The following is a 15,348-nucleotide window of genomic DNA, read 5'->3' as shown; positions in this document are numbered from 1 at the left end:
CTTCAATACACACAAATTTTTCCACAAGCATTTGTGACAAGTGCCCAATAAGAACACAAATAAACTATTTCCTTACTTCTGAATTTGTCAGATCTTCTTGGAGTATACTGAAAATATACTGATGTTAGGTACTAGAGATTCGATTCAATAGATTTTTATTAAGTGCCCAGTATGTGTAGGATACTGTGCATACAGAAAGGAAAACAGCAGCCCTTGCCCCCAAGGAGATTACATTTTGCCTAAATTTTGGGAGTTCAAAGCGTCATTCTTGGATACAAAATTCTGATAGGAAGTATTCATTTGTTATCTCCAGAAGTACACATTTTGTCAAAGTGATCAATTATCTTCGATTATAGAAAACTATCTTTTGTGAAAATTGAATTAGTGTTCTTTGTGGTTACTAGAATGTCAACAAGTATTTTTTGAAAAGAAAAACCCCCAGATACAAATCTTGCTTGCTTTTTTCACATAAAACAAACACCTTCTGTGAAAAAAATGTGGAACCATCTACGGTTAAGCATTATAGTATATTCACAATGTCATATCATACATTTGAATGAGGATTAAGAAATTTGGTTTAATACTTAATGAACTTTCCAATGTGATTTTGAACAATCTCCATGTTGGTCTTCATTCTTTTTGAAGGCAGTTCTTCATCTTTCTTATTAAGATCACTGTCTTTTTCTCCATTTGTCTCTATTGGATTTTTAAAGGCATAGCTGCATTCAGGTAGAACTTACTGACAGCTAACATTGGATTTCACATTGGATGGTTCTATTGGGATACAAGAGTTTTTCTTAGGAATACCGTCACTTGGGTTTCATTGGTTTTAGATGAGTACAGAAATCAAAAATTGTTGGTATAGCATCCATTTTAAGTCATCTTGTTTGTCCCGTTAGGTCAAAACAGGAGACTTCAAAGTGTTTTGAGTAAAGAAAAGTATGTTTCCCTGGAACAAAATTTTTGTGCCTAACCAGAAGAATCCATTCCTTTCTTCTTTGAAGGTCTAAGGGAAACTTGTGGAAACTGACGTTGATGTGCTTGTTGTAGCTCGCGGCACAGCACACGGCGACGCTGTTGGTGGGCATCTCTCTGACTTCCCTTATCTGAGGACACAGAGCCCAATTGTGAGCAGGAGGGAGCGCTGGGGACCACTGCAGGGTTACAAAAGGTGGGAAGGTTACTACTCAACCTGGGCTTTCTTTCCCTTTAATAAGGTGACGGGCCTCCAGGGAACACCATTTATTAAAGCTTTTTGCATTAGTACTGGAGAAGGGATGAAAGATAAGGAGATAGTGGAGATAAAAAGATAATGCAACATGTATGAAGTCAGACATTATTAACAAGTCGTATTATAATAATGTTCTAGATGTGAAACGCATGTTTGTCCCAATAAATTGACAATTTTAGAATTACTTGGGTTTGTTGTTGTTTTTTGTTTTTTTTCTCACAATTTTATTATCTTTCTTTACCCAGCTAAGAAAGCAAGCAATATTTGGGTGAAAATAATGATTACACTTAGGTTTCAGTATAACATGCAGACAAATGATAAAATTACAGTTGTAGGGAGACACATAACAGTCTATACAATTAAAGCCATTATTTTCATTTAAATCTTTTTAAAAATTTTTTCACCCAAAGGGATTGATTTTTTATCTATTTTTAGGGACATTTTCTCCTTTTTATTTTCTTTTCAGGTTAAAGAGATTTTTGCTAGATATACAAAGCTCCAAGATGTGTATTTACATTGGTAACAATCATTCTTAGGTGCATTCCATTTCTTTCCAGGATCCAGTTATTTCTTTTTTTAAAAAATTAATTTTATTTGTTTTCAGTATTCTACAATCACTACCATATAATTTAGATTATTGTTTTTCCCTCCCTCCTGTCTCCCTCTCCCCTCCCTCACGAAGATGGCATACAACTTTGTATAGGTTCTACACATACATTCCTGTTAAATACATTTTCATTACAATCATGATGTGTAGAAGAATTAAAATGAGTGGAAGAAATCATCCAACAAACCAAAACACAACACACACACACAAACAAAAATGATCTGCTACATTCTGCAATTGAATTCCATAGTTCTTTCTCCAGATATGGAAGATATTTTGCCTTAGAAGACCACTGGAAATTTTTTAAAAATCTTTACAATGCAATAAAGTTCCAAGCCTACCAGAAAAAAAACTCTTGCACGCTGTGGTCTTGCTATGCACAAAGTTCTCCTGGCTCTGCTCCTTTCACTCAGCATCAGATCATATAAGTCTTTCTAGGCCTCTTTAAAGTCTTCCTGTTCATCATTTCTTATAGCACAATACTATTCTATTACTTTCATATATCATAATTTATTCAACCATTCCCAATTGATGGACATTCCTTTGATTTCCAGTTTTTGGCCACCACAGAGTGCTGTTATAAATATTTTTGTACATGTGGGACTATTTCCCATTTTTCTAATCTCCTGGGGATACAGTCCTAGAATCACTATTTCTTGGTCAAAGGGTATGCATAATTTTGTAGCCCTTTGGGCATAGTTCCAAATTGATCTCCAGAATAGCTGGATCAGCTCATAGCTGCACCAACAATGTATTAGTGTTCCAACTTTCCACATCCTTGCCAACATTTATCATCTTCCTATTCTGCCATGCTTTCCAGTCTGATAGGTGTGATATGATACCCCAGAGATGCTTTGATTTACATCTCTCTATTCAAAAGTGATTTAGAGCATTTTTTCATATGACTATAGATATCTTTAATTTCTTCCTCTGAAAATTTCCTGTTCATATCCTTTGAACATTTATCAATTTTGAAATGTCTTATTTTTTTTGCATTTGACTATTTGCATTTGCATTCTACAAATGAAGCTTTTGTCAATGACATTAGCTGTAAAAATTCTTTCCCAGTTTTTTACATTCCTCTGAATTTTGGTTGCATTAGGTTTGTTTGTGCAAAAAATTTTCAGTTTAATGTAATCAGAATTATCCGTCTTGCCCTTCATAATGCTTTCTATCTCTTCTGTACTCAAAAACTCTTCCCTTTTCCATTAGTCTGATAAATACACTATTCTTTGCTCCACCAATTTGTCCATAGTATCAATATTAATACCTAGATCATATACCCATTTGGATTTTATTCTTGAATATGGTGTCAGGCATTGGTCTATATCTAGTTTCTAGTCACACTGTTATCTAGTTTTCCCAGCAATTATTGTCGAACAGTGAGTTTGTGTGGGATGGTTCAGGTTCCTACATAAATCAATTACTCAGAGGCCTCTCAAAGTGATGACAGAAAAGTGATTTATTCGATTCTCGAGAAGCGGGGCTCACCTGTAGGAGTAGGAAAGCCGAAGACAAAGAACAGGACAGTGATTTATATAGACCCTAACGCAAGTCCCTCCTCCCCCCACTGACCATTATCCTCATTAGCTGAGAATATAGTCTTACATTCTAGACACCAAATCTAACCAATCCCTTTTGAAATGAAGACATCGAGGAATTACGTAAGTTTTGTCCAATCATTGAGACCCTAATACACTAGACAGTTTTTTATCCTTATATGGAACTATTCTATTCTAAAAATATTGTAACCTTGAGCCTTTAGCCCTTACCTCACCCCTGGGAGAAAAATTACAATCTGAGGAATCTTCACTAAGTCTATCCCACTCAATCCCTCCTCTTATTTTATCAGCCTGAAGACTTCTCACGGATGTTTCAACCAAAGTTCTGTAACATAATCTCACACAGTCTATTAATCTCCTCATCCCAATCAGGATCATTCATGGTTCTTGTCTCCACAGGTGCCCAACCTTCCTTCTTTATTATCATCAGTTGAATGGCTCCTTCAGTCCTATCTTCTACTCTAGCAAGTTTTAGTAAAGAATTTCTAACTATTTTAGTAATTAGTGAAATTAAACAAGATAAACAAATAGGAAGTAATGCAATACCACTAATTGCTATAAGACCAAACCACAGTAACCTCTTCCACCAGCTCCCCTCAAACCAGGACCACCAGGATGTATTGAAAGTGGAGCCCCAAGTTTGTATGGGAACATGAGCAACTTTCCTGATATTCTTGGTGATCTCTTTCACTATCCTTCCATTATCATCAATTTTTAAGCAACATGTAGATAAACTGAGTTTCCCAGAAACTCCCCCTTCTTCTGCAAGTAAATAATCTAAGATTAATCTATGTTGCAGTACTGCTTCCCTAGTCTGTGTGGCTTGATCAGCCAATAAGTCCAAAGCCTTTGCTGTTTGATTGGTTATAATTTCAACTACTGCTTAGAGTCTGATTAGTCTGTTTAATAGATATATATAGGGGTTCTATAACCCCAGCTCCCATCTTGAGCCCAAGTTGCAGGCCCATACTCTCTGATTATCCTCTCAGGAGGCCAAGTATCACCTCACCCATTTGCATTTCCAGTCTGAGTGAGGGAGGTGTCCATGGTCCTCTTTCTTTTTGCTAGATCATCATATAGAGGGACCCCTAGATGCTGTTTCCTTGATTCAGGCAAGAGAAAGAATTTAGGTCTCACCAATCCAATGTAAGAAACGCCTCTCCAGTTTAGTGGAAGGTGAGTATAGGCTGTCTGTCCACATATCCAATAGTGCCCTCTCAAAGCAGGATTTTCCTCTAGAAACAGTCTTACTCTATAATCCACAGCCGGAAAGTACTTCACATCATCCGGGCCTAATGGTCCCCTTTTCATGATCTCTGACTTACCCTTCCATAGTTGTTGCTTCCTCTTCCATATACAGTGTTGATAATTCTCCCCAGTTCTATTGATTACACTCCAGAAAGTATCAAACATCATCCTATGTGTTCCATTCTCCCACTTCCATACCCATTCTTTATATTCTGTGTTATTCTTAATACTATTCATATATATATATATATATATATATATCTCCACAAATAGCCATGGTCGTGACACCCTTCACATGGTTTTCTGGGATCAGAGGGGTTGTAAAACTTATACCTACAACCTCTGTGATATTCCCCTTTTGTTCTCTCTCTTCATATGAAGAGGGTGGGAAAAATGAATGGGTACAAGGAACCACCCTACCATCTGAACAGGTAATACCGTTCTGATCCCATCTGTTTGCATACTGGGCACAATCAATACGAGCCAGGGTTTCTGGCCTTTGTGTGAATGTCCATTTACAATTACTTTCTCCCAGCCATGTCTCCTGCAATTCAGGTCCTGTTTGGTTTAAACAATGTTCACCTGGAACTGATTCGGACAAAGACCATTGGTGTTTCTCTTGGCTTGTCCAGAATCTTGTTCTGTCATGTGCTACAGATCTATTACTTAAAATCCAGACTGGACTCAGCGGTACTGCTACCCATGACCATTGGCTTAACTGCTGAGGTCCCCCCACAAATCCAACAGTCGGATACCTCAAAGGTGTCCACAATGGTCTGAATTAGGGCCGGGAAACTTTTCAAGAGTGGGGTTGATAACTGGGGCCTGGTGTCCCAGCAGTGGGAACAGGATCATGCCTAAAAGGGACATTCCCAGGGTATTACATTTTGGTTGCATTGTTCCCACGGTTTGTCAAGTCCACACAGTCTTAATAGAAGAGTCCTGTTTAGATATTGTGATTAATGGCTTAGAACAATTGCTGAACAGAGAATCCTGTTAAGAACAAACAATAATAATCCTAGTATAGTTCCCCAAATAACAAAACTTATAATGAATATATATATATATATATATATATATATATATATATATATATATATATATATATATATATATATATATCTCATTGGCTATCCCTTTCCAAATTCTGTGTGTTCTCACACACGCTTCAGATGGAGCTTTTAAATCCTGACAAAATGTGTCTCCAAGCATGAAGCTTGAGAGTTTAATAACTAATAGCAATAATTATAAATGAAAGTAAACAACTTTAAAATTTTTAAATGCAATAACCTTCCATAACTTTGTCTACTGGCTTCCCAATCATGCTAAACATTTTCTGAATTGGGATGGGGGAATAGATAGTTCAGGGTTCAACTTACCCATATTCCTCCCCTCCTCTTATTTATTCCTTTTTCCATACCTAAATCCAATCAATAAATACCTCTTCACATTATTTCCCTTATGAATCCTTCCCTTCATCTATCTTCCTTTTTTTTTTTTATATGAATATGGGAAGGAAGCAAAGTTGACTGACACATTAGCAAATTACAGGGGGCAGTCCCATTGTCATAAGTACAGATACAGAGATTTAAATTAATGAACTGTCCATTTAGAGGTTCCATCTCATACAGCAGTCTGGGGAAAAATATCATCTTATGCAGTTTTCTGATCTGGAAGCTCCTTCAAACAGTCTTCAGCACAACATCTCAGCATCTTCTTCTCTTCATCTTCTTGTAGAAATCCAGATGTCCACTCTCCTACAAAACTGAACTTAATACCATCTTAGGTTACCATTCCTATCACTCTTACAAAAATCACAATTGAAACTTTGACAAATTGTCATTTTTTTTAAAAGAAAAGAAAATTCACATTAAAATGCAGCTTCTACATTTCACAGTAAGTCATTATTCATTCCCTCATTAGGAAGATGAGATTTCACTAAGGAGTCAATACCAGGCTCTAGTACTTATATAAATACAACAAATAATCATTTTTAACACAGTGCATATCACATCATAAAACAATTCCAATTTATGATCATGTGATGCTTCTTTTAAAGCATTTACAATATAGTCCACAAACCATTTTTCATTTAACATTAACCAACTAAGACAAAATAATAACTGTGCACGCTAGTCTCACAAGCCCTTGACCTGATTGTCTTCACACTATTACTAAAAATTAGAGGACCCTAAGTTATTGTTGTTGTTCTAAAGTCCTAAACCTGTTAGCTCAATTTTAGACTTAATCTCAGATGTTCCCCTACCAACAATCTATTATTCAACAGATCTGGTATTATTACTTACAAAACTTCTGATTTTAGGAATTTGCCACTAAGAGTAGGGACATTGCTGGGAAACAACATCTCCCTTACTTCATGTCAGTTCCAGGCAGAAGTAGATTGTCAACTGGTGTTCAGCCAGGCTTTAAGTCTGCCAGGTGTCAGTGGGGAAATTGAGTCAGGAGAATCCTACCTCAGCCCAGACTGAACAGTCGCTCTCCCGACCTTCCCATGAGATCACCTTTTTGCAGATCATACCAGCATCTCACAGGCTTATTGGCATCATGGATCAGTGGCTCAGACCACCTCTCTTGCTATCCACACCTGGAGTTAGACTCAGAAGAACAGTCAGTTAATAGTCCCACAAAAATCTTAAAATAGCAAGCTCCAGTAATCAGTTTCAGACATAACTAATTTCACATTGGCCAAGGAACATCTTTGAAGCAGGTCTAAGTAGCCTACATGCCTTTCTGTACATGTTCTAGTTCCTGATTGAATAACAATCATAAGTCATTGTTCTAGTAGATGTATATCCGTTTCCCAAACTACTTAATCTCTTTCTAACCCTGCTCAATCTAAAAGAATGAGCTACACATGTGATAAGTTCAAACACTAACTTGAATTTTTATGTTCATGTAATGAATTCAAATCAAAACAATCATTTAACTTTCAATGCCAAATATTACCAGAGGCTACCTACCTCTAAGAAAATTGGACTGAAATTCTTTTTCCCAAACTGAAGATGTCTCTGATTTAGTCTCAGTAATTAATTCAGTTGATTGTTTTAATACTAATTGCTTTTACATCATTTTTTAACATGTAAAGATCTCATTCCAAGTTGGGACCTTTGTCTATTACCCCAAAAGAGTTTTAGTCTCATTTGTCTAAAGGCCCTGGAAAACGTCACCTTGAAAACTCCTGGGTTTTTTTTTTTTTTTCCAAGTGAACCAGCTCTCCTAAGGTCCACTCTATCACTATGCCCAAGTCTATTCTACTTCCCACTCTTAATTCTATCAGTCCAAATCTCCAGTTTACTGGCCACTCCCATCAAGACCATTCCTGGAGCTCCCAGACCACCTGGGCCCCCCCCCCTTTTTGTTTTGTAAGGGATTCCTTTCCTTGAATCCCCCTGTAAATAAAATACAATTACAGTTAACTTTAAATCCCAATTTTGTTCTGTGTAACAATGATACAATATTTATTTATTCCCATTAGATTTAGAAAGAATGTTCCCAGGGATTTTATTTACTTCTTAGATCTTAAATTTGCCCTAAAGAGCCAATCACTGAAGATCATTTCTTGTACATTTTCAAATTCTCACCAAAGCAAGTTCTATATACAATCTTCTCAGCTGCTGGGTCTGTACTTGTTACTAGCCTGAGGACTGCTTCTTTTCCCACATATACACACAGCGTACCAGCTTTAGGTTTTAGCATTAGAATTACAAATGGCAAACATAATTTTCATAAATGATAACAAATTGTTTTAGCTATGAACCCAAACAATAAATTTCAGATGACACCAATTGCATTTTCATATCCTATTAGAGAAACTAAATTCTTCCCACTTTTATAACTTACAAATACAAATTGGATAGGTAGGCCTTCCAAAAACCCATACGAAAGATTTTACAAAGTATTTCTTAATACAACAAATATTTCCTCTCTTATGTACAGTTTGCAATTTATCACAATCCCCTTGAAACTAATTGACAGAAATCACAAGAAAAGACCTAAACCCAAAGCCTTTTCACATTTGACCATAAAGTTTCTTTTACAAAAATAACTTTAGAGTAAATGCTTGATTCATGGCAAAAACAATTTTAGCTAAAATTTCCTTTTCAACAACAGAAATAAACTTTTAACATAATACATGCTCAGATGAAACAGGCTTGAAAATCACACCTACATATGTGTGTGTATATATATATATATATATATATATATATATATACATGTACATTTTTAAGCGTTCTCATTTTCTTAATAAGAATGCTACAACAAGGAAACTCTTATAAAAAAATTCATAACAGCTCTTTTTAACCAATTCATTAATTAACTTAACAATGCAATTTCTAATACAATATTTAGATAGATTACCTAAAAATTTAAACTTATTTAAGTTTACTTAAAAGAAGCCATTAACCTATTCAGCTCTTTTTTTTATAACCAAATGTAAGTTTCAAATTATCAAATTTCTATTACATCTTTTTAAAACCCCAATCTATATGCAATAAATTACAAAATTTAAAATCGTGTAACAGTTACATTAGATTAATGTTGCATCTAACAAATACCTATCCTTTTGTTAATGGATCTAACATTTTTGGCAGAAATGCTCCTGAGTGTCTCTGCCCTCCTCTTATTTGTGCCAGGATTCCCAAGGTCACCCCTTTCTGGCCCTCCCACTTTGTAAAGAAAAAGAAAAACCTAAACCTATTATCTTTTTACTTTAAATACATTGTCTGGCATCAAATATATTGATCTAATTAAACCTAAATCCAAAACTCTCAGCTCTAAGTTGCTTACTTGAGATTTTTTTACTTTCTCATCTTCTGCTTACTTCCACCAAACTTTAATAAATTCTAACTTATCTGAAACGTTAAATTAAGGATGACACATTTCACCTATTCACAATTCCAAATACGACCAGAATGAATTCACTTAACTTTCTGTTATTTCCCATTACACTAAAATTTCTTCTTTTGGGTGAGGCAGGAAATGGTTAATTGGTTGCTAGCATGCCTCTTAGGTCTGAGGGAAAAAGAATTTTTTTTTTCCTTTCTCTCCCTCCTTGTCCCTCCGCCCCTCTGAAACTAGTCTGGAGGGGTTGAAGAAAGGGAGTAACAGGAATTTCAAGGACAGTTCAGCTCAGCCTTTCTGCTCCTGCTGGCTGGCTGGCTAAATTTACAACCTTATCAGATGAAAACAGAGACACACAGACTTTCATTCACACAGAAATACCAACACAACATATACAGACAAAACATTTAACAGAATAGAATAGTACATATAGGTTTAATTTTTGGCAAACCCAATCCTCGGAGGAACCATATTTGGGCCAGATTGTGCCTCCTCCTCCGATGTCTTTTCACCCCATATGAAACAACAATACTTAATCATCTTCTTCTACATTCTTTCTCTATAATTTTAGTAATTCATGCCAATTTTGTAATCGGTTTCCCAAGGGACTATTTACCGGTATTTCTTCCTGACTCCACCCCGAAGCTCTATTCTTGGACTGCTTTTGTCTCATTTTGGTCGAGGGTTGTCGCCAACACCTCCGAGTCTGAGACTCAACGAATTATGGTAGCTCCCTTGCTAGCTTCTCTTGCCAGCTCTCAGGTGAGGGTCGCCCGTCACCAGCAGTCACCCAGCAAACGTTTTTTGGGGGGCCCTTCACCCTGGGGCCCCGCAGTCCACTAATTTGGTTGGGAGTCGTCACCTTCTCCCCGAGTCTATCTAAGACTCAACGAATTGACCCCCAGACCCCCCCCCTCCCGCGATTACCGCTGGGTCGTATACGTGTACAAGTTGCCTGACTGCAAACTTCAACACCAACCGGTTGGCATTTTTACACACTTCACAGCTTCAGAGTCTTTGGAGTCCCTATCTCTATTCTTTTTTGTCTTCACTGAGTTCCTCTGCTTGGGGTCGTTACCTTGCAGAGAGGGAGGCCCATCAGCCCTTTTCAAGGATGATAGGGAAATTTCCCCACGGGTGCCCAGTCTTTGAACTGAGCTGTCAGCCATCTCTCAGAAAGGTCACAGATCCCGGAAGAGCCCCCAAACTGTGTGGCATGGCTCAGGTCCCTACATAAATCAATTACTCAGAGGCCTCTCAAAGTGATGACAGAAAAGTGATTTATTCGATTCTCGAGAAGCGGGGCTCACCTGTAGGAGTAGGAAAGCTGAAGACAAAGAACAGGACAGTGATTTATATAGACCCTAACGCAAGTCCTTCCTCCCCCCACTGACCATTATCCTCATTAGCTGAGAATATGGTCTTACATTCTAGACACCAAATCTAACCAATCCCTTTTGAAATGAAGACATCGAGGAATTACGTAAGTTTTGTCCAATCATTGAGACCCTAATACACTAGACAGTTTTTTATCCTTATATGGAACTATTCTATTCTAAAAATATTGTAACCTTGAGCCTTTAGCCCTTACCTCACCCCTGGGAGAAAAATTACAATCTGAGGAGTCTTCACTAAGTCTATCCCACTCAAGTTCTTACCCCAAAAGCTAGGGTTCTCGGGTTTATCAAACAGAAGATTTCTATATTCATTGTCTGCTATGTCTTGAGTACCTAGCATATTCCACTTCTCTACGCTTCTGTTTCTTAGCCAGCATCAAGTGGTTTTGATAATTGCTGCTTCATAATACAATTTGAGATCTGGTGGAGCTAGGCCACCTTCCCTAGCATTTCTTTTCATTAGTCCCCTTGATATTCTGGACCTTTTGTTCTTCCAGATGAATTTTGATACTATATTTTTCCATCTCTAGAAAATAATTATCTGATAGTTTAATAGGTATGGCACTAAAAAAAAATAAATTAATTTAGGTAGAATTGTCATTTTTATTATATTGTCTCTGCCTACCCAGGAGCAACTGATGTTTTTCCACTTACTTAGATCTGACTTTAATTGTGGGAAAAGCGTCATGTAGTTCTGTTCATATAGTCCTAGGGATTGTTTTGGTAGGTAAATTTTCAAATATTTTATAGTGTCTACTCTAGCTTTAAATGGGGTTTCTCTTTCTAGCTAAAGCTCTTGGGCTTTGTTACTAATATGTAGAAATTCAGAAGATTTGTGAGAGTTTATTTTGTAACCTGCAACTTTACCAAAGTTGTTTATTATTTCAAGTAGTTTTTTACTTGAATCTCTGGGATTTTCTAAATGTATCATCATATCATCTGCAAAGAGTGATACCTTAGCTACTTTGTTGCCTATTCTAATTCATTCAATTTATTTATTTTGTCTAATTGCTATAGCTAACATTTCTAGTACCATATTGAATAATAGTGGTGATAATGGACATCCTTGTTTCACTCCTGAGCTCACTGGAAATGCATCAAGCTTATCACCCTTGCATATATTGCTTGCAGAAGGTTTTAGGTAGATACTGCTTATTATTTTGTGGAAAGTTCCCTTTATTCCTATGCTCTCCAATGTTTTCAATTGGAATGGGTGTTGTATTGGGTCAAAAGCTTTTTCGGCATCTATTGAGGTAATCATGTAGTTTCTGTTAGTTTTGTTGGTGATATGGTCAATAAAGTTAATAGTTTTCCTAATATTGAACCAGCCCTGCATTCCTGGTATGAATCCTGCTTGATCATAATGTATTATTTTTGTGATAAGTTGCTGCATTTGTTTTGCAAAAATCTTATTTAAAATTTTTACATCTATATTCATTAGATAAATTGGTCTATCATTTTCATTCTTTGTTTTGTCTCTTCCTGGTTTGAATCATTATCTATTAGTGTCAAAAAATCTATTCCAGGACTATTGAACCATTTAGGGGTTTGAGTTATTAAATAATTAATTCTTCTGTGGAAAGAAAAAAATGGCACTGAGATAATTTACTCTCTCCACAGTTATAGAATAAAAATGTACAAAAAAATAGAATCTGGGGCCAATTGTACTAATTTTGAGACTAAGATTATATATATTTGTTTCATTGTGGCAAATAAGATAAAAGCTTTTATTAACCTTAAAACATTGTTTTTAAAAAAATGCACCACTAATTTTTGTAAGCAAGTAATGTATACGGAAAAATCCTAGATGTTTTCAGTTCTCTATATTCAAATAGAAAATATACTTGAAATATTATAGGGAGTATATTTAATCTGTTTTTCCACCTGCCACACCCAATAATAATGGCTTTCAAAATAACTGATATTTTTATAGGCAATGAAATTGTCAGGTTTTTTGAAGGGAAAGGAGGGGGGAAGTCAATTGTTTTCGGTAAATGCTGTGTGAATCAAGCAGTACAGGTCAGAAGGATGTTATATCAATGCCATTCCAATCTCTTCTGAATGTGGATAAAGATCTGTGTGATTAAGTAATTAATTCAATAAAGATAACCTTTTAAAAATCTTTCAACTGGGAGAGGAGCCAAGATGGCAGAGTAGAAAGATACACATATGCTAACTCCAAGCCCACAGCCCATAAAATACCTGTAAAGAAGAACTCCCAAAAAATTCTGGAGCAGCAGAAGCCCCAGAACAACCGAGTGGAGGAGATTTCTGTTCCAGAGAGACCTGAAAAACCAACACTAAAGGTCGGTCACGCACGGGATCCAGAGCACAGCCCAGACCTGCCTTGGCTGTGTGGCACCAAGAGGAGCAGATCCGAGCAGGCTCCAGGGACAGAATCTCCAGTGGCGGTGTGGGTCCCTCCACCCACAGGCTCCAAAGGTCAGTGAGAGGGTGTTTTCAGCTTGCCAAGAGGGGAGCGTGGTGTCCCCATAACTCAGGTCTTCTCGGGAGGCAGCAGGGGAGGAAGCAGTGGACAAGGGCTCCCAAAGCAGACAGGAGCTCAGATCCATTGTTGAAGGTCTCAGCATAACCCCCCTGAGGGCACTTAACCCGATGTGGCAGCCCTGCCCCCACCTGAACACCTGAACTTAATCTCACACTGAATAGCAGCCCTGCCCCCACTGAAGCCCTAAGGCTGGGAAGCAGCATGTGAATCTCAGGCCCCAAGTGCTAGCTGGGCAGAACTGGAGACCAGATGGGTGTGGAGAGGAAACTCAGAATTCAAGTCACTGGCTAGGAAAATGCCCAGAAAAGGGGAGAAAAAATAAGACCACAGAAGATTACTTTCTTGGTGAACAGATATCTCCTCCCATCCTTTCAGATGAGGAAGAACAATGCTTACCATCAAGGAAAGACATAGAAATCAAGGCTTCTGTATCCCAAACATCCAAAATAAATATTTAATGGGCTCAGGCTATAGAAGAGCTCAAAAAGGATTTTGATAATCGAGTTAGAGAGGTGAAGGAAAAACTGGGAAGAGAAATAAAAGAGATGCAAGAAAAGCATGAAAAGCAGGTCAACACCTTGCCAAAGGAGACACAAAAAAATGCTGAAGAAAATAACACCTTGAAAAATAGGCTAACTCAACTGGCAAAAGAGGTTCAAAAAGCCAATGAGGAGAAGAATGCTTTAAAAAGCAGAATTAGCCAAATAGAAAAGGAGGTTCAAAAGATCACTGAAGAAAATAATTATTTAAAAGCTGGAATGGAACAGATGGAGGCTGATAACTTTATGAGAAACCAAGAAATCACAAAACAAAACCAAAAGAATGAAAAAATGAAAGATAATGTGAAATATCTCACTGGACAGACAACTGATCTGGAAAATAGATCCAGGAGAAACAATTTAAAAATTATGGGACGACCTGAAAGCCATGATCAAAAAAAGAGCCTAGACATCATCCTTCATGAAATTATCAAGAAACACTGTCCTGAGATTCTAGAACCAGACAGCAACATAAGTATTCAAGGAATCCGCTGATCACCGCCTGAAAGAGATCCAAAAAGAGAAACTCCTAGGAGCATTGTGGCCAAATTCCGGAGTTGCCTGGTCAAGATGAAAATATTGCAAGCAGGTAGAAAGAAACAATTCAAATGTTGTGGAAATACAATCAGGATACCACAAGATCTATTAGCTTCTACATTAAAATTATGTAAAATTAGGAATTATAGAAGAACATGACATAGTTTGCTTACAGTACTTTTCATTCATCAGGATTCTGGGTTTATCCCAAAAATATATATGAATTTGAATTAGTTGAATGACCAATTAAGTAACTCCTGGAGGCCAAGAAACCAATCTCCATAATTCTCTTTGACAGCATCTAGCAGCATTAATTCACAAGTCATCTTTTGTTGAAAGGCAATGTCACAGAGTTCTAGAATATTCAAAATAAATCAGGCAAACCTCCGATAACTTTTATCTCTTTTACCATCCCTTCCATTTAGTTTCCCTGAGCCTCAGCTTATATATCTGTAAAAGAAGGATAATAGTATGATCTGCCTCAAGGAGTTACTTTTGAGAGAAACATGAGGGTTGTAAATAAAGCACTTAGCAAATTTTGAAATGTGAGGTACTTAAAAAAAGACTTGTTAACATTGATGATATGATAATGAAGAACTATGGGACTGCAGTGATTGATCTTTTTAGATTAACTTTCCTCAGTTTGCATATGAGAAAACAATCCCAAGGAGTGGAATAGCTTGCCCATTGCCATGAAGCTAGATAATATTGCTGAAATTCTCACCTAGGTTTTCTGATCGGAAATCCATTTTGTCAGTTTGTTTATTTTAATACCATACTATTTCTGATAGCAATTTTCACCTTCTTACCCAAAACACCTTTAAAACTATAGTAAAGTAACCTACTTTAAATATT

General features: G+C 36.8%; 1 pseudogene; it reads right to left on the bottom strand.

Annotated features, from left to right (window-relative positions):
* Window positions 1–630: 630 nt before the first annotated feature.
* LOC140523761 (THAP domain-containing protein 2 pseudogene) lies at window positions 631–1,088 on the bottom strand (annotated as a pseudogene).
* Window positions 1,089–15,348: the final 14,260 nt, after the last annotated feature.

Source organism: Notamacropus eugenii, chromosome 2 (assembly GCF_028372415.1).
Source record: "Notamacropus eugenii isolate mMacEug1 chromosome 2, mMacEug1.pri_v2, whole genome shotgun sequence".
Classification (NCBI taxonomy): Eukaryota; Metazoa; Chordata; class Mammalia; order Diprotodontia; family Macropodidae; genus Notamacropus; species Notamacropus eugenii.
This window is presented reverse-complemented; position numbering and strand designations above follow the sequence as displayed.